General features: G+C 39.4%; 1 long non-coding RNA gene across 1 annotated transcript; it reads left to right on the top strand.

Annotated features, from left to right (window-relative positions):
• The first annotated feature begins 14121 nt into the window (after window positions 1-14121).
• On the top strand, window positions 14122-16156 carry LOC133535666 (uncharacterized). The gene is made up of 4 exons (XR_009802281.1): window positions 14122-14569; window positions 14674-14774; window positions 14842-14916; window positions 15001-16156. It is a non-coding gene; the product is annotated as an uncharacterized LOC133535666 (long non-coding RNA).
• Window positions 16157-19162: the final 3006 nt, after the last annotated feature.

Raw genomic sequence — 19162 nt, 5'->3', positions numbered from 1 at the left:
GAGCAAGACACTTCACCCTTGCTACTGATGGGTGCTGGTTGGCGCCTTGCATGGCAGCTCCCTCCATCAGTGTGTGTGTGTGAATGGGTAAATGTGGAAGTAATGTCAAAGCGCTTTGAGTACCTTGAAGGTAGAAAAACGCTATACAAGTACAACCCATTTACCATTTATTTATTTTAGTCGCTAATAGAAAAGCCCTGCTTTTACCGGAAGTCGCAGACGATGACGTCACCCGTTGAGGGCTCCTCACATCCTCACACAAAGAGAGTTATTCGGACCGAGAAAACGACAATTTCTCCATTAATTTGAGCGAGGATGAAAGATTCGTGTTTGAGGATATTGAAAGCTACGGACTAGAAAAAAAAAGAAAAATCAAGATTCAGATGTATTTAGACACATTTACTAGGATAATTCTGGAAATCCTTTATCTTTTTATTGTGTTGCTAGTGTTTTAGTGAATTAAATAGTACCTGATAGTCGGATGTGTGTGTCCACGGGTGTCTTGAGGCCAGTGTCTGATGGAAGTCGACGGCAGCTGCACGGACGGCACAAGCTCAGCGGCTGTCCAGTAAGTGGCAACTTTTTAACCACAATTTTCTCACCGAAAACTGCTGGTTGACATTTGGTCGGGATCCATGTTCACTTGACCGCTCTGATCCACAGGAAAGCTTCACCTCCGGGAATTTTAAACAAGGAATCACCGTGTGTTTGTGTGGCTAAAGGCTAAAGCTTCCCAACTCCATCAGCCCTTTGAGACACAAGTGATTTAGGGCTATATAAGTAAACATTGATTGATTGATTGATCTTTCTACTTTGACTTCTCCATTATTAAGTAAACAAATTGCCAAAGATTCAGCAACACCAATGTCCAAAATACTGTGTAATTATGCGGTTAAAGCAAACGACTTTTAGCTGTGTGAGTGCACAGCGCTAATATTTCCTAACAGTCCGTGACGTTCCGCGTACACGTCATAATTCCGCGGCGTTTTCAACAAGAAACTCCCGGGAAATTTAAAATTGCAATTTAGTAAACTAAAAAGGCCGTATTGGCGTGTGTTGCAATGTTAATATTTCATCATTGATATATAAACTATCAGACTGCGTGGTCGGTAGTAGTGGGTTTCAGTAGGCCTTTAATGTTTGTGTGCAGAACTACATTGCATTTTTGTAACCCCAAAAAATGTATTTGAAAAAAAAAAATGTAACAAAAGAAATTTGATGGTTGGAATTGTTTTTTTTAGGTGAGCGGGAGGGGTTATGAAATCTGTGGTTATAAATCTTAATTTTTTTGGTTACAGATCAACTTCAATCTTGAGGGCGCTACCTCCTCTAAACTATATTTTTTTTATCTAGTGGTCAGTTGGATAATGGTGTGACAGTATAAGTGTGATACTTCCACATATTTGGAGGAAGAGTACCAAAGATACTGACCAATAAAAGGCTACTAACATATTGCTCAGAGGAGGCCCCACCCACAATGTTAATGTCGGGACATAATCCCCAAAAAATGTTTCCAACTCAAAAAGCAAAACATATTCACATCAGAAACGGTCTTGTTTGCATTTATACATATATATATATATATATATATATATATATATATATATATATATATATATATATATATATATATATATATATATATATATATATATATATATATATATACATATATATATATATATATTCTTGTTTGCATATATATATATATATATATATATATATATATATATATATATACATACACACACACACAAAGAAACACATGCAAAAAAGAATATGCAAAAGACATGCAGAAGAAGACATGCAGCTTGATGGGGATAAAGAAGATCAACATTAAACTCCATGCTGGGCAGTGACAGCGAGTGTCATGCTAGAACGTGCAGCCTTCATTAGTATTCATAAATATTAGTGGGGTGGGGAGTTGGGGGGCAAGGGGGATGAAAATGAAAATCTGAGTCGAAGAAAAAAAACATTAAGATTTCATAAAGATGCAACTTGATGGACAATTGCTGTCTTCCAGCTATCGTGAATGAACAAAAATATATTATGTAACATCTATATATAATATTTATGCTGTACCATTTGATAATAAAGTATTTGATATTATAACACATGCTGGGAAAATAATTTGAATAACGCTTCTCATGCATCACGCATTCATTAACTGTATAATTTTGGATGACATTTTAGCAGCTGCAATATCATGTGGAATAGCTTTTATCAATCCATACACACACACGCACGCACACAAAACACACACAGTCTCAGACACACACACAAACAGAGTGTGCGTATTTCTGTGCAAATTGTTTACATATGGAAGTTATTATGCTTTATGTTTTATGTTATTCCTTGTCACAGTGTGGTCATTGTGTGCCTCCTCTGGCTTCACCACCACAAATTGTTGTACAAATAATCCTGTCATACACAAAAATCCTCAAACGTAATTTTTCCATTTTACTGAACATTTCACATACCTATCACTTTACCAAGGGGCGTTCATGTTGCAAAAATGTCAAAAGGTCATAAAAGACAATAGTATTCCCCAATCACCTCATATTTAACCTTTTCTTCTGTATATTTTTGAAATGCACAGGACATAAATACATTTTGTAAAGTTATATTGATTGCTATATCGCGATTCACAATATATATCCCGATATTTTGCCTTAGCCTTGAATGAACACTTGATACATAAAATCACAGCAGGAGGATGATTCTATGTGTCCACATTAAAACATTCTTCTTCATACTGCATTAATATATGCTCATTTTAAACTTTCATGCGGAGAAGGAAATCACAACTAAGTCAATTGACCAAAACTGTATTTATTAGTGCACTTTAGTGCAAGTTGTCACTAAGATGACATATCAAAGCAAAACTAAATTAAAGTGTGCGTCCTTAGTTATTCTCCCTCAAACTTTTTTGAGTGTGCTTTTTGTTATTATTCTTATTTATTTTTTGCTCTGGGTTGGGGTCCTATTCCCGCCAAGCCGATCATGACAAAATTGTCCTGTTTTACAAGAATAGTGTTCTACAATTATAAAACAAGGATGTATCTACAATTATAAAAAAAAGGATGTAACATTATGATAATAAAGTTTTAGTATTACAAGAGGAAAAAAAAGTTTTATGTAATTAAGTGCTCATATTGCAAGAAAATAGTATACTGAAAGGAGTATATGTCCCATATTTATAATAATAAATAGAAAGCCAGAAGACAGCAGCATGAAGAAAAGAAATTAAGAAAATCTTAAAAGCTGTGACACTAACTTCTCAATCAACGATGTGAAAAAGTCTAAAAGCTTTCACTAAGGATGAGAAAATTATCTTTTTTCACTCAGTGACCACAATATTAGGTTCAAAGGTTTAAAGGTGAGCATTATTTTATCAAGCTAACATGGTTTGGAATCCTGATCTATAATGTGTACATCTACAGTAGCATTCTTTCTTGTAATAATAGGACTTTATTCTCATAAAATAATATATTTTCCTTTTAATAAGATGACTTTATTCTTATGAATGTGTATGTTTTATTATAATATCGGAAGTTTCTTAACATAACATGATATATTTTTCTTGTAAATGTATGACTTTATCCACATAAAATTATATGTTTTTTCTTGGATTAGTATGACTTTTTTCTCATAAAATTATAAATGTGTTTTGTATCGTTATGACTCTTTACATAAAATTGTATATTTTATATTGTGATATAATGACTTTATTCACATAAAATTGTATATGTCTTCATGTGGTTGGCATGGCATAGTGGGTAGAGCGGCCCTGCCAGAAACCTGAAGTTTGCAGGTTCGCTTCCCACCTATTGACATCCAAATCGCTGCCGTTGTGTCCTTGGGCAGGACACTTAGCCCTTGCCCCCGGTGCCGCTCACACTGGTGAATGAATGATGAATGAATGATAGGTGGTGGTCAGAGGGGCCGTAGGCGCAAACTGGCAGCCACGCTTCAGTCAGGATATCCCAGGGCAGCTGTGGCTACAGTTGTAGCTTACCACCACCAGGTGTGAATGAATGATGGGTTCCCACTTCTCTGTGAGTGCTTTGAGTATCCAACAATAGAAAAGCGCGATATAAATGTAATCCATTATTATTATTATTATTATGATTGTCAGAATATTACAATATTTTTTTCTGAAATAATATGTGTTTAGTCACATAAAATATATTGATAATGTGAAAATAATCTCATAAAATTAGGGAATGTTTCTTTGTGGAAGTGAAATATTTTTATTGCCATAAAACCACTTTAGCATGACAAAATAACATGCTTTATGGAGTTTTTTTTTTTTTTTTTTTCAAAACTGAATGATTTATTCCTTAACATTTTTTTAAACAGTAGCATGACCCTATTGCTTCTTGACAGGAAACAACATCTAACTTTATAAACTTCTCTCTCGCTATGAAACTGCAATTTTACAAGCTCAGTCTGCTAAGAACTTGACATTTCTCAGTGATTGAATAGAGAAAGAGAAATTTGACTAGAAAAGAATACGTGGAAAATGAAAGGCTGGTTTCCACTTGCATTTCAAGTCAGCGAGTGGGCGGAGTTATGGCGATGGCATCCGGGCAAAGGTTTCTGTCAGTGCCTAGCAAGGAAGGTGAGAAGTTGGTGTGACTGTTGGCTCTCAGGGGGCACAGCTTCTGTCTGTCAGGTTAATCGGGCTGGCAGACGGATGACGTCCATCAAAGTGTGACCTGGGGCCCACTTTTAATGAGATCCATTCCACTTTTAATGAGATCCATTCCACATGACAGGCGCCACCTCTCCCCGGGCGTCTGATGCGGGACAGGTTGTTGTCCACATGTGTTGCTGCTTTGCAGCGTGTCTTTGGCTGTGCAGCATAATCATGTGCTGCTAGAAAACTAATGCTTTGTTCACCATTAGTTAGTAAAGTTGTTTATTCACTTTTCATCAAACTGCATAAATTGTTCAGAATCAAAAATGTATGTTCCTAGTTACTGTTTAAGGGATAATTGAGCACCCTCCGCCCTTTAAAATCTCAAAATAGTGGAGTCATCTTTCGTCATTGTCTGTGAGCAGGTAGTAATCTCATATACGGATGGAAGATAACCCATTTATTTAGACGGACAAGCTGTAGAAAATGCATGGATGGATGGTAATTTTCTTGGTAGTTCCTGTCTTGTGCTCTTATTTTGCGGTGTTTCGTTTCCTGTTTTCCTCTTTCCTGTCTGCCTCTGAGCACTTTTCCCCTCACCTGTTTCCTGTTTGTAATTAGCACTATATAAGTTGAGTTTGTGACACACTTTGGTGGTCGGGAGACCAAAGTTGACGATTCTTTCCATGCTGATATCAAGTACGCACACACTTTGTGGACCCTGTCTGCTCCACCTTCCTTGTAAGTGTATTTGCTGTGTTCCAGTATTTCGTTTTGTTTCCTTTATAGTCTGTCCGGTCAGAACACTTCCCTGTTGCTCTCGCTTTTTGTTTGTTTAATCATTAAATACCCCTTTTATACTGCACGCTGCCTCCTAGTTTGTCTGCACTTAAAATCCCTACAACCTACGTTGTTTCACCACTTGACACCCATAAACTGTTTTTACTAATTTTTCTACCCGAGTCAAATTGAAACAGTTATCCCAGCTGTAGAATATTTTAGTAATTGAGGAATCTCTCGATTAACTTGGTTGATTAAAATATTTTTTAAAAGTCCTATCTCGGGCTGGAAAAATAGGCGAATAAATTGATCAATTCCATCCATCCATCCATCCATCCGTCCATGGATGGATGGAAGTGTAACCAAATGGATGGATGGATGGATGGATGGATGGATGGATGGATGGATGGAAGTGTAACCAAAAAAAATTATGAATATGTGTGCGTGTGTGTGTGTGTGCGTGTGCGTATGTGTGTGTGTGTGTGTGTGTGTGTGTGTGTGTGTGTGTGTGTGTGTGTGTGTGTGTGTGTGTGTGTGTGTGTGTGTGTGTGACAGGCGAGAAGTGCAATTTCAATGCTGATTATGTGCATTTTTTAGAAAAAAATAAATGAAGCTTATGGCAAGCAAAAACGTTTTAGTGTATTCAAATTTTTTTCCTAAAATACGCATTAAGGCTTTAAAGTGGATTTCATCTGATTACTGGATTAATCCAACACACTAATTGTTAGATTACTCGAGTACAAAAATAATCGATAGCTACAGCAATATATTTTTCTATATAAATATGTAATTAAAAAAAACATTTCACCAATTTTTTTCTTTACTATTAGCTAACATTACCTAGAAATACCAGAAAGTAACTTGCTAATGTAAAACAGTGTTAACACTGGACTTTACTGCATGCTCAGATAGCATCTGCTTAAAAGCTGCAGCATGCAATGACAATTAACACAAAATGAACAATGACGCTGATTAATTACTTTGTAGAGAATACGTGAGTCTGCATTGGTGTTGGAGGGCGAGCATATTTTACTATTAAATCTGTCGCGCTCAAAATGGGGTCCTGGGGAGTTTTTCCACTGTAGCATCCAAGTCTTGGCTTTGCTGTATCCACCGGATGGTTTGCATCAGAAACCGAGCCAGAGCTTGTGCAACCTCTGTCACGCATGTTTAAGAAGTCTTCTCAGTGAAAATGAAAAATTATGTGATCTGGTGACTTTGCTATTGCACAATAACATCAGCAGAGGAAGCTTCAGACACAGAATGAACTTGGGTCAGTGACCATGAAAGAAATGAACACACTTTAAGGGGATTTAGTTCAACATTGTCATGTGTGGTTCACTTGAAATCAACTCTGGTGCGTTTACTCTGCTAGTATTTAGTTTAGTCAAGTGTGAACCAAACATCCAGACCAAGACCGCTTGGCTGGCTTGCAAGTAAACTCTGGTACAGTTCACTTGAATTCAGAAGCAAACGCTACCAAAGACACCAAGCAGTGGTTAAAATGACAGAAATTAGAAATATGTAAGAGAAAATGTTGTCTTTCCTAGGGTTTTGTCTGTTGGCCAATCTTTCAAATCAATTCAATTTCGATTCATAGGTTCTAATTCAATTAATCGCGATTGGATTTGACCTGCACTGAAATACCAAAATGTCTCAACTTTGTTACAAAATACAAATGCGCAACTTTGGACAATTAAAAAGTTGAACTGTAAACAAGACTGTAACAAAAGTGCAAATTAGGTACATCTAAAGAATTGCAAGTTAAAATGCACTTGTTGTCATGATCCGTTCCTCGGCTCATGTCTTTAGTTTTGAGTTTTGTATTATTCTTGTTTACTTTCTGTTTTTTTTGAGCGGCGTTCACCACATCTGCCCTCGTTTAGTGATTAGAGTCCTCACCAGCTGTTTGTTTTTGTTAATTATGGCTCCTTTGGGGCTCAAGTTGTCGACCTCTTCGTCATGAGCCCATGTAACTTATTTATCAGGTGAACAACAACAACTACAGACAGTAGCAGCAAAAACAAACTTTAACATCGTTGACAACAACGTATAATTGGAGAATGCAGCTTGTTGTCAACCTGGGACGCATACCCTTTTCAGGGCAAGCAACATTTGATGCCATACAGAAAGGCATCACTGTGCTACAGCTAAATGTGGAGTGCCTTACTTAGGCCAAAAACTCCATAAGTGAGCATCTACTACAGAAACACAAAATCACCGCAATTCTCCTCCAAGAGACCCATGTAACCGACAGTTCTCGCATAACGATCCTTGGATACACCTTGGCTTCACACACAGATAGTGACATTCATTGGATTGCCACATTGATAAAAAAAACACAGCTAAATTGAAAGCAATTGCAACATCCCCGTCAGACTCCAGCCTGGAATGGCCAGCCACTCAATTTGAAGGTGTTACTGTCATTAACATCTACAAACCACCAACAACTAGGCTTCAGGTGAATTCCATCCCTGCTTTTGGCCCACCCTGCATTTATGCCAGTGACATTAACAGCCGCAGCACTACTTGGGGATATACCTCATCCATGACGGCGTCACTCTTGAGGAATGGGCACCAACAACTGATATGCAACTCCTCTATGATCCAAAACAACCAGACAGCTTCCACTATGGCAGGCAAAACACAACCCTTAAACACAGACCTCACTTTCTTAAACCTAAATGGCTCATCGGCCACCCCACCGCACCACCATGGATCCTTTCCACAGATCACAACACAGGCCGTCATTGATAACCCCAGACAACCCTGTCGAACCAGTGTTTACCAAACCTGTGAAGAGGTGGAATTTCCACAAGTCTAACAGGCAACAACTCACCAATGTTGTGGACTCAGGCACCAACAGTGTACCCGGACCAACCATTCTCAACCTGGATGGTGCTTACTCAGCCCCCTGCAAACTCCTCATTAGGGCAGCCATGAGAGCCATCCCACCCGGTTTCCGTCATCATTACATTCCCACATAGAACAAGGAGTGCGATGAACACTACAACAATTTCCTGCAGGCTGAACCTGATGAGGAGTCAGCCATTAAAGCAACACATCTGACGGACTGCCTAGACAATACACGTAGAGAAAGATGGGAGGAGACGGTGAGAGGAACTGACTTCATTCCTGAAAGATTTGTAAGACGTTTAACCGCCTCAGAGGTAGAAGCTGCAGACATTCTCAATGCCCAGTGACAGCCAACTTGATAGTTGCATGGTTCCTTGCAAATAGCTTTTTACAATGATGCTATCAAGGATCACACTAGATCCATCAAGGAAGAAACAACCAGCCGATGGCAAACACCAGGAGTCGATGACCATATATCAGTACCATTCTCAGCTAAAGAACTGAATTTCTTATACATTGTGGGCAGAAATGCCTGGACTGGCTACAGGTGTTCTACTCTTCCTGTCTCCTCCGTCAGTCGATATCCAAAACCTGGCGGAAGTCTACTGTCATTGCTCTGCCAAAATCAAACAAACCTACAACAAACCGCCCTATTTCACTCCTCTGCGTCCCCTTCAAGCTCCTCGAAAAACTCCTTTTTGCTCGGTTGGAACCAGTTGTGGACTCCCAACTTCCTGACACCCAAGCAGGCTTCCGTCGGAGACACAGCACTGTACAACTTATTGGGAAGCTTTCGAATGACATTGAAGTCAGTTTTGAAAAAGAATGCAAGGCGGCCATCATCTTAGTGGACCTGACTGCTGCCTACGATGTCCTCAGACAAGTTGTTCCTTAGACGGGGGCCATAATGATGGAAAGATGCCATCCCATGACTTTTTTGTCCTGACTTTTGGAATAATTAGGATACGAGTGCCGGAGGATCTCAGGGCCTGTGAAGGTTCGTATTGTAAAAGCAATGACAGCAGTGACTTCTTAAAAACACTTCAAAAACATTAGACTTAGATTTTAAGATTGGTCAGATCTAGGCTAGATCTGACAAATCTAAGTCAATGAGCATGAATTTGATGAAGCCTACTTAGATGAAAGGCAAAGCGTCTTCTGAGACAAACCAAACAGTCCAGTTGCGATCGACTGAAATCCCTGAGAATAAAACGACCTGGATGTACGACAAAAACCATAGACACGTTCATTTAAACTGACAACTAAGCTACAGAGAGAGATATCGTTTAAATAAAGACTCACACGGCGGCCGGGAATTCAGGGAACAGATGTCTGAGATTAGTCTCTTTCTGCCCAGCTTGGTGTTTGGTAAACAAACCATTTATGGAACATTGAAAGTATTTCTTCTCATCACAATAGCAGCTTGGACCCTACCAAAAATAGCCGCGTTCAATACATGGCTCAAGATGTCAAGATTACCATTGACGTCATTTATTTGTGCGGCTGGCAGCAGTCGGAGATCAGTGATGGCAGAAAATAACTCAGATGATTTAAAGAGAAATGTGTCAGAGTAAGTTAAAGTAAATTTTATCGAATGTTTTTATTGTCTATTCATACAAGCTCAGTTTTCACTCTGTCTCCCTCTCTCTCTCTCTCTCACGTCTCTCTTACCCTCCTATGTCATTTTGCATTTTCGAGCCACCTGTTTCTCAGCCTCAGCAGAGCCAGAGATGACAGGAGGATGAGATGGCGGAGAGGGGGAGGCTGCAGGACAAGGTAGAACAGTTGTGGTTTTATTCATAAAAATAGTGGGATTTCATTTTGTCCTGAGTTTGTTGTTGTAATCAAGAAGTAGTCTTTGTCATTAAGATGAATGTGCCAGTCCTGTCTTTAGTTGAGCCCCACAAAGTATTTATACCGTACGTATTGTACTTATTACACACCAGCTGTTTGATTGCAATGTGCATTGTAGTTTTAGTTTTCATTACTAAATTCCGAGGTGTTGAAATCGCCATGTAAATTTGCTAATACTAATCAGTAGCATGTATATGGTATAGCCAATATAAATTAACATCGAGCTAGAATATTTTAATGAGTGGAGCCTTACTTTTTAATGCTTTCTACAAAGCATGCTTGCTTTGTTGACATAAAAAATACATCATACAGTATCTGAGTTATTGTGTAGAAATATGGGGAAATTGTGACGATCGGTCACTTCATTTCTGTTTGTCTCCTTTTTTGTATTTACTTCCTATCAGTGCTCTTATTTTGATTTCCACTTCCAGCTTGTTCCGCTGAGCACTGTTTATTCACACACCTGCTGTTGATTAGCAGGTGGTCCACACCTGCAGCCAATCAACATGTTTGCTATTTATGCCTTGTCTCGAGCACTCCTCAGTGCTCGATGATAACACGTTATGTTGGAACGTTTATGCAAGACTGCTTCATTTAAGATTAAAACTCATCTTACCCACTCTTCGCTCTCCTGGTTCTTGCATCGTGGGGTAACAAAACGGCAGCCATGCCAGTTCCTAACAGAAATTCATTAACGGTGTTACAAAAAAGATCAGTTCGAATAATACAAAATGTTGGATTTAGAGAACATACAAACCCTTTATTTATTGAATAAAAAATACAAACATTTCACGACATAGTGATTTTGCAAACAACTAGAATTATACACAGAGCAAACTATAATCTGCTACCCAAAGATATACAACAATTGCTCTCAGCAAAAGAGGAGAAATATAATCTTAGAGAAAAATGTAATTTAAAACATGTGTACGCACGTACAACACTTAAGACCTTCAATATATCAGTATGTGGAGGTTAATTATGAAATGGATTAAGTAAAGAAATCAAACAATGTACTTGTATCATCCACTTCAAGAAACTCTTCAAACTTAAAGTGTTTAAAAAGTACAAAGAAGAAGAACCATGATAAACATTTATCTCATCTCATGAATTTATCTCATCCATCCATTCATTTTCAATATAATCTTACTCATCACACCATATGAAATATAACTTACTTCACCAAATATTATTTATTTTTATTGTTATTACTTATGGAGTATATTTTAAATAAATTGAGAACAGAAAGTGAACAAAAGTGTTAGCAACTGCTATGTAAAGGAAAAGGGGGTAGGATTAAATAGGATCTGCTTCTTCCTACTGCTTTTCGAACATGTTGAATAGAAAAACTGGAAATTGTGATGTATCATGTTGTATGCTTGCATGTTCGAAATAAACTCAAACTTAAACACAAACTCAAACTCAAACATGACATAGCGGTAGTCCACTGTTTGCCTGCCAAGTGTTTGAGTCTGCAACCGGTCATGATGTCAAGTGCAACAAAGTTGTGGAAATATGGTTCGTGATTTTAAGTGAATCGGTACCCGATGAGACAGATGGAATTTACTTTATAAAAGTGCTGGTACTCTTTTCGAGTTCTAGCATGGTCACTTGTTGCTAGGCAGAAACAAAGGGTTCAGTCATGACTGCTCCATAGGCCAAGATGAAACTTGCAAGCCACACCCAAATGCCATTGCTTATTCAAATATGGAATAAAAAACCTGTTTGAGATAGTAAAAAAAAAAATAATCCCCACCACCAAAAAATGGTGGGATAATTTTGAGCTTACTCGAGTCAGACATTAACAAATATGTATATACTGTACATTGTTTTAACTTAGTGAACATATATTATATCAATGATTATATTATCACAATAATAGCTGCTCAACTTATTTATTTTTAGTTGCGCTTGATGCTGACCTTAAGGATGAGTGCCCGAGGTCAATGTTTACCGGTGACAGTGACGCGAATATATGATGACACTCTTCTTCTCGAAATTGACATCCATCCATCCAATTTCTACCGCTTGTCCCTTTTGGGGTTGCGGGGGGTCGCTGGCGCCTATCTCAGCTGCATTCGGGCAGTAAGCGGGGTACACCCTGGACAAGTCGCCACCTCATCGCAGGGCCAACACAGGTAGGCAGACAACATTGTCTAATATTCATTTACATATGCAAACCAAATGGTGGCGTCATACGAGTTCTTCAGAGCTTTTCTACCTATCACACACGCCAGTGACTAGATGTCGCCATGACAACGTTGGAAAGAAACTCTCTCAAAAGGATGTCAGGAAATTAGCAAACAATGCTGATCAATGAAGAAGTTGCTATTTCACTGATATTAAAAAGATGGTCAGAAAAAATATTTAATAATATCAAAACAGATCTTGGAAAAGCAAAGTCATCCTATACTTGGGTCATCTTATATCAGTAGGGTGCATTATTGCACTAATGTGTTAATTAATTAAGTTTAAATTCATGAAAGGGCTACACTAAGAAGTTCTTTTTTTTTGTCTTGTTCATTTTCTCAGACAAATCATATTGTTGATGTAGATGCCCATATTTGCTCTACAGATGTACTTTAGAAAAGAGAAGTATGGGATACTTTTCTTGTTGCCTTATTTGTATTTGACTTTATTAAATGGATCTATGGCCCTGTGATGAGGTGGCGACTTGTCCAGGGTTTAACCCGCCTTTCGCCCGATTGTAACTGAGATAGGCACCAGCGCCCCCTGCGACCCCAAAGGGAATAAGCGGTAGGAGATGGATGGATGGATAAATGGATTTATATTATTGTTTGGCACAGCCAGACCCAGGACCTATGTATTGTGAGGCACACGCACTAACCCCTGTTCAACCGTGCTGCCTCCTATGTACAAATATGATACAAAAAGTGATAGCAAAAAAGGGAAACAAACTGTATTAACCTTGTAGACTGTTATGGTAACAAAAGGTTAAGTGTTGTCAATATGGCGTGTGTTACCCAGTTTCACTGGAGGAAACACGTTAATACAGTAAATGTTTGATGAAACCACAGACGTGAGCACCTCACCCCTATATTAGCGTCCCTTCACTGGCTCCCTGTGCGTTATCGAATCAATTTTAAACTCCTTCTATTTGCTTTTAAATGTCTAAACAACCTCGCGCCAACATATCTCTCCAACCTCCTTCAGCCTTACTGCCCCACTCGATCCCTAAGTTCAGCCGATCAGTTGCTACTGCCGGTCCCTGACACAAGGCTGAAGCTTAGAGGTGACAGAGCTTTCGCTGCTGCTGCTCCCAAGCTCTGGAACGACTTACCTCTGAGTGTTAGACAAGCCTCCTCTCTTCCTGTTTTTAAATCTCTCTTAAAAAAATACTTTTATTCCTTGGCTTTTAACACTAAGTGATATCCATCCTGCAATGGCGCCCCATTATACACCTGCTGTGAACCTGTTTTTATGTTTTATTTATTTATTATTTATCATGTTTTGTTTGTGTTGTGTTGTTTGCTCGGTCCTCGTATTATCTTTTAACCTGTTCATTGTACAGCCCTTTGGCTACCCCTGTGGTAAATTTTAAATGTGCTTTATAAATAAAATTGATTTGATTTGATTTGATTTGATATGCATGACTGTATGTATGCATATGTGATTGTTTATGTGCAGTATGTATATATGTATATTTGAACAGGGAATGTGTGTGTGTGTGTGTGTGTGTGTGTACTGTATTTGTGTATGTATGTGGGAGCGTAGCTACCTATGTATGTGGGTAAGTACCAATGTGTGCATGTATGTATGTATTAATGAATATATATATATATATATATATATATATATATATATATATATATATATATATATATATATATACAAAATATATATATATATATATATATATTTTGTATATATATATATATATATATATGTGTATAATTGTGTGTATGTGAGTATGTATGTGCTTTTGTACAATATATATGTCTCTCAGTGTGTGCGGGAGCCAAAGTGCGGCCCCTGCCACCCAGAGAGCACAACCCAAAACAGCAGGTGCGGTGCCAGGGGAACAAGGGACCACCAGCCCCATGCAGTCAGGCTTGCCAGCAACAATAACCCAGAACTGGACCTAGCGTGCTGCTTGCCAGCAGCAGACCATTGACAGACGTGCCCGGCAGAGGACAAGGCACGGGAGAAGCAGAGGACAGCCAACCCCCAAGAGCGCAACAGACCACAACCCACGCAGGCAGAAAGCCAGGACGGGGCCCGAGGGTTCCAGACACTCCCCACAGCCAGACTGGAAGACCGCCCCCTACCGGAGAGCACAGTTGGGGCTGCCCCACCCAAGTCGCCCCCGCAAGACCGCCCAGCACGGGGCCACGGGAACCACCCACCCCACCTGAAGGGACCCCGACAATGGAGATGGAACATCCAGCAACTGCCCTGTTGAATCCTCCCCTTAAGGTAAGAGAAGGGAAAAAAAAAAGATCAGACACGCCAACACACATGGTCACTACCCCGGCAGCTGGCCGACTTGCAGCACTGAGAAAATACTTTGCACTGCACAGAGCCACCACAATAGACACGGGGACTAGACCCAACAGGCCCTAACTAAGACGGGTGAGTGGTAGGACCCAGGGGCCCCACACACTTTAAAGTTCAAAAAAAGGTACCACTTCCTGTCTAGTCAGTCCAGTTTGAATAAGAACCAAAAGTTTTTCTTTTTTTGTCGTCAGTCATGAACCTTTGGTCCATTGCTCATGAAGATTAACGGTGATCAACGCTACCTCAGGAGGCTTCAGGTCAACAAGGTAACATGCTCACACACTCAAGGAGCATGTTTTTTTTTTCTTTCAAAAAGCTTATGTAACAGAAAAATTATCTCCACATTTTAGTCATGAGAGCCCAAGGAGGGATCAGACCAGCGGAGCCTGTCAGAAAAGGTTTGAATTCTCCACAACTTTTCTTCCTCCCTGAGCAAGCAGGCAGGAAACAGAAAACAAAGACTCTAACTTGCAACGCTTCAATAACAGAAAGAAGCAAAAAAGCAGACATCCCGTTTTTTAACAATACAAAGCTTCAGCTGAATCATAGTCAGTGTCTGTGACAGCAGAGCAAGAACAAATAGAAACATAACAGTCTGACAGTGAGAAACATGCACAAAGCTGCTCATGTTTGAGCAACGTCTCAATTATTGAAATTTTCTAGCACAGAAAACCTTAATATGATGAGTGGTAAGCAAAACACACACAAAAAAATGACACTAGCTTTGCCACTGAGCCACTTTCAGGATCATAATATGAACATTTTCTTAGAATACACCTGCTCACAAAAAGTGTTTAGGTGTGTTGAATGAAGCACTGAGCAAAATTAGCAAAATTCTGCAATGCTGAGCCTAGTGCGATAAGCGGGCAACATGCCCATAACTTTTGGGGTTATGTTGCCAACTTAACAGACAAACCTTAGTTAGTTTTGATTGATTGATTGAAACTTTTATTAGTAGATTGCACAGTTCAGTACATATTCCGTACAATTGACCACTAAATGGTAACACCCAAATATGTTTTTCCATTTGTTTAAGTCGGGGTCCACGTAAATCAATTCTTGGCACGTTAGCCACAGCCAATGATGCTAAAATAATGTCTAAACAGTGGACATTTATACATGAAAATATGGCAAAGCTGCTGACGGGTCGTTTGAAGGGGAAGCAGTTGGAAGGAGTAAAAGTAAAAGTCCACTCTACAAGTTAAAATTATTGTAGCTGTTTGTTCTACATTATGTTATGTTGTTTTTTTATACAATATTTCCAATAGGTATTTTCTTAAAATCAGTTTTTATTTTGAAAAACATGTTACATGTTCAAATTGTGATGTTTTGGGGGGCCAAGAATGGATTAAACTGATTTAAACTCATTTCCACGAGAGACATGTATTTAAGATACGAGTGTTTTGAGTTACAACCTCTGCCAAGGAACCAATTAACCTTATAAGTTGAAGTACTACTGTATTCGGTATCTGGTGGTCATCAGAGATGACTGTCCCAAAAACATATAACTTCCTGGTGGAGGTAATAAAAAGAAACAAAGCAAATGCAGACATTCCTATTAACAAAATTCTACATGACCAATCAGATGAAATGTTCAGTAATCAGGGATTGCCTCCATTGCCAATCTTTGCACTGAAAGGAATGATGCCCAGTTCTGACAAAACTGCTGCAATACTGGAACTAAAAGGTAATTTCTTTGTAGGCTGCCATTTTTATTTGCTATGATTGCCACCAGGTGATAAAGATCAGGCCAAGTCAAACATGTGTTTAGCTCCACCCTTTTGGTACCGTACAGTAGTGATGCCCCCAATGAAGAGCAGCCGTGCCAACAACCTGAGGGTTCCTGCTTCCGCCATTCCAGTCACGGCCGATGTGTCCTTGAGCAAGACACTTCACACTTGCTCCTGATGGGTCGTGGTTAGGGCCTTGCATGGCAGCGTGCCATCAGTGTGTGAATGTGTGTGTGAATGGGTGAATGGGGAAATAGTGTCAAAGCGCTTTGAGTACCTTGAAGAGAGAAAAGCCCTCCTTCCATCCATCCATTTTCTACCGCTTATTCCCTTGGGGGTCGCGGGGGGCGCTGGTGCCCATCTCAGCTACAATCAGGCGGAAGGCGTGTACACCCTGGACAAGTCGCCACCTCATCGCAGGGTAGAAAAGCCCTATACAAGTAAAACCTGTTTGACCTATTTGAACAGGTGCCAATAAGTATAGCAGTGGTTTGGGACACAAATGTGGGTCACAGACTCTTTATTGGTGGGTCATTGAGAGATTATTAAATGTGTCTGATTGTGGACTCGTCTTATATTTAGAAAAAAGAAAACTAACAGGCAAACAATAAACCTTAGTTAAACACTTAATAGATTACGGGCCAGAGTGTGGTAAATACATTTCAGCAAAGTAGGAATTAGTAATTATAAATTGAATATTTTAATAGTTATTGCAAATAAAAAACTGTTTACGACCTTGTAAATAAGGATTTAGTAGAGAACATCAAAGATAAAGTTTGCTACTTTTGGTCGCTAATAGAAAAGCCCTGCCTTTACTGGAAGTATGTGCGCATGACGTCACGAGTTGCAGGGCTCCAGACATATTCACATTGTTTATAATGGGAGCCACCAGCAGTAAGAGCAATTCGGACCGAGAAAGCAACAATTTCCCCATTAATTTGAGCGAGGACTAAAGATTCGTGAATTAGGATATTGATAGGATAGTGAAGGACTAGAAAAAAAAAAAAAAAAGTGACGGCTCTGGGCGGCAGCAGTGTGAGCGTTTCAGATACAGACACATTTACTAGGATAATTCTGGAAAATTCCTTATCTGCTTATTGTTTTAATAGTGTTCTAGTGAGATTTTAAAGATCGTAAAGTCATACCTCGAGGTCAGATGGCTGCGGTGAACACGCTGTGTCTCAGAGAGGAGCCGAGGAGCCAAGCTCACAGCTACCTTTTTTGACAGCTGCTGCAGGACGACGAATAATCCACTGATGTCTCCGGTAAGATATATATCACAATTTCCCCATCCAAAAACATGCTGGTTGACGTAGAGAAAACATGTTCGCTTGACCGCTCTGTTTCACAACAAACAAAGAAACACCGGCTGTGTCTCGGTGCTAAAGACAGCTGCAATCCACCGCTTTCCACCAACAACATTTTTCTTTATAGTCTCCATTATTAAATGAATAAATTGCAAAAGATTCAGCAACACAGATGTCCAAAATACTGTGTAATTATGAGATTAAAGCAGACGACTTTTAGCCGTCAGTGGTGCAGCGCTAATATTTCCTGACAGTCCGTGACGTCACGCGTACCCGTCATCATTTTCGCGACGTTTTCAACAAGAAACTCGCGGGAAATTTAAAATTGCAATTTAGTAAACTAAAAAGGCCGTATTGGCATGTGTTGCAATGTTAATATTTCATCATTGATATATAAACTATCAGGCTGCGTGGTCGGTAGTAGTGGGTTTCAGTAGGCCTTTAAATTGTTACCCTAAGAATCGGAAACAAATTAAATTGTGAGTTGTTGCTTGAGCTGAGCCATTTGCACATTTTGTTGCTAGAAAATGCTATATTTAGGTCAAATATACTTGGTATATGCTTAAAAAAAAAAACATGCAATGTGGGGAAGGAGGACAGTACATGAATGCATCCAGCCAGTGTGTCAGTCAGGGTTGTTTGACATTTGTGATGACACACTAGTTCGTTGAAATCAATGTCTGTATTGAGTCCTTTTGTTGTACTATTTTATGTGACGAACTGTCACTTCATTTCTGTTTGTTTCCTTGTTTCCTATTCTCTTCCTGTCAGTGCTCTTGTTTTGTTTCCATTTCCTGTTTGCCCCGCTGAGCGTTGCATGTTTTCCTTCACCTGCTGGTGATTGGCAGCCGGTCCACACCTGCTGCCGTTAGCATGCTCCTATTTATGCAAGCCTCGCACACTCCTCAATGATCAAGAATTGACTTTATGATTATAACTTTACATGCACGACTGTTTCCTATTCTGTTTATGACATTAAACTGTTACGCTTGTGTGGCATTGTAATGCCGGATTCGGTCCTCCGTGGATGTGTCAGCAAGAACACAGCAAAAAGGTAAGAACTAAGGGATTTATTAAACAAAAGGAGCTATGAACAAAAATACTGATACAAATAGAAAAGGCAAATAAAAGCGCTAGCATGGAAAGCTAGGACAAACAAACCGAAGCACAAGGGCACACAAAAGGAAATACAAAACAACTAGCGTGAAAGCTAGGAATAAAAATAAAGCTTAGCGTGAGAGCTAGCGAAAACGAGAGTGAGAGACAAGTCGTAAACAGATGTATGTGAACAAACTAAGATCCGACAATCAGTGAACAGAAAACGCTGGCTTATAAACAGGTGGTGATTAGTAAAGACAGGTGTGCTGGACTCCTCTCTGAGCTGCTACCTTATCGTGGTAGAGGAGTTTGCGTGTCCCAATGATCCTAGGAGCTATGTTGTCTGGGGGCTTTCATGCCCCCTGGTAGGGTCTCCC

This window comes from Nerophis ophidion, linkage group LG16, assembly GCF_033978795.1.
Source record: "Nerophis ophidion isolate RoL-2023_Sa linkage group LG16, RoL_Noph_v1.0, whole genome shotgun sequence".
Lineage (NCBI taxonomy): Eukaryota > Metazoa > Chordata > Actinopteri > Syngnathiformes > Syngnathidae > Nerophis > Nerophis ophidion.
This window is presented reverse-complemented; position numbering and strand designations above follow the sequence as displayed.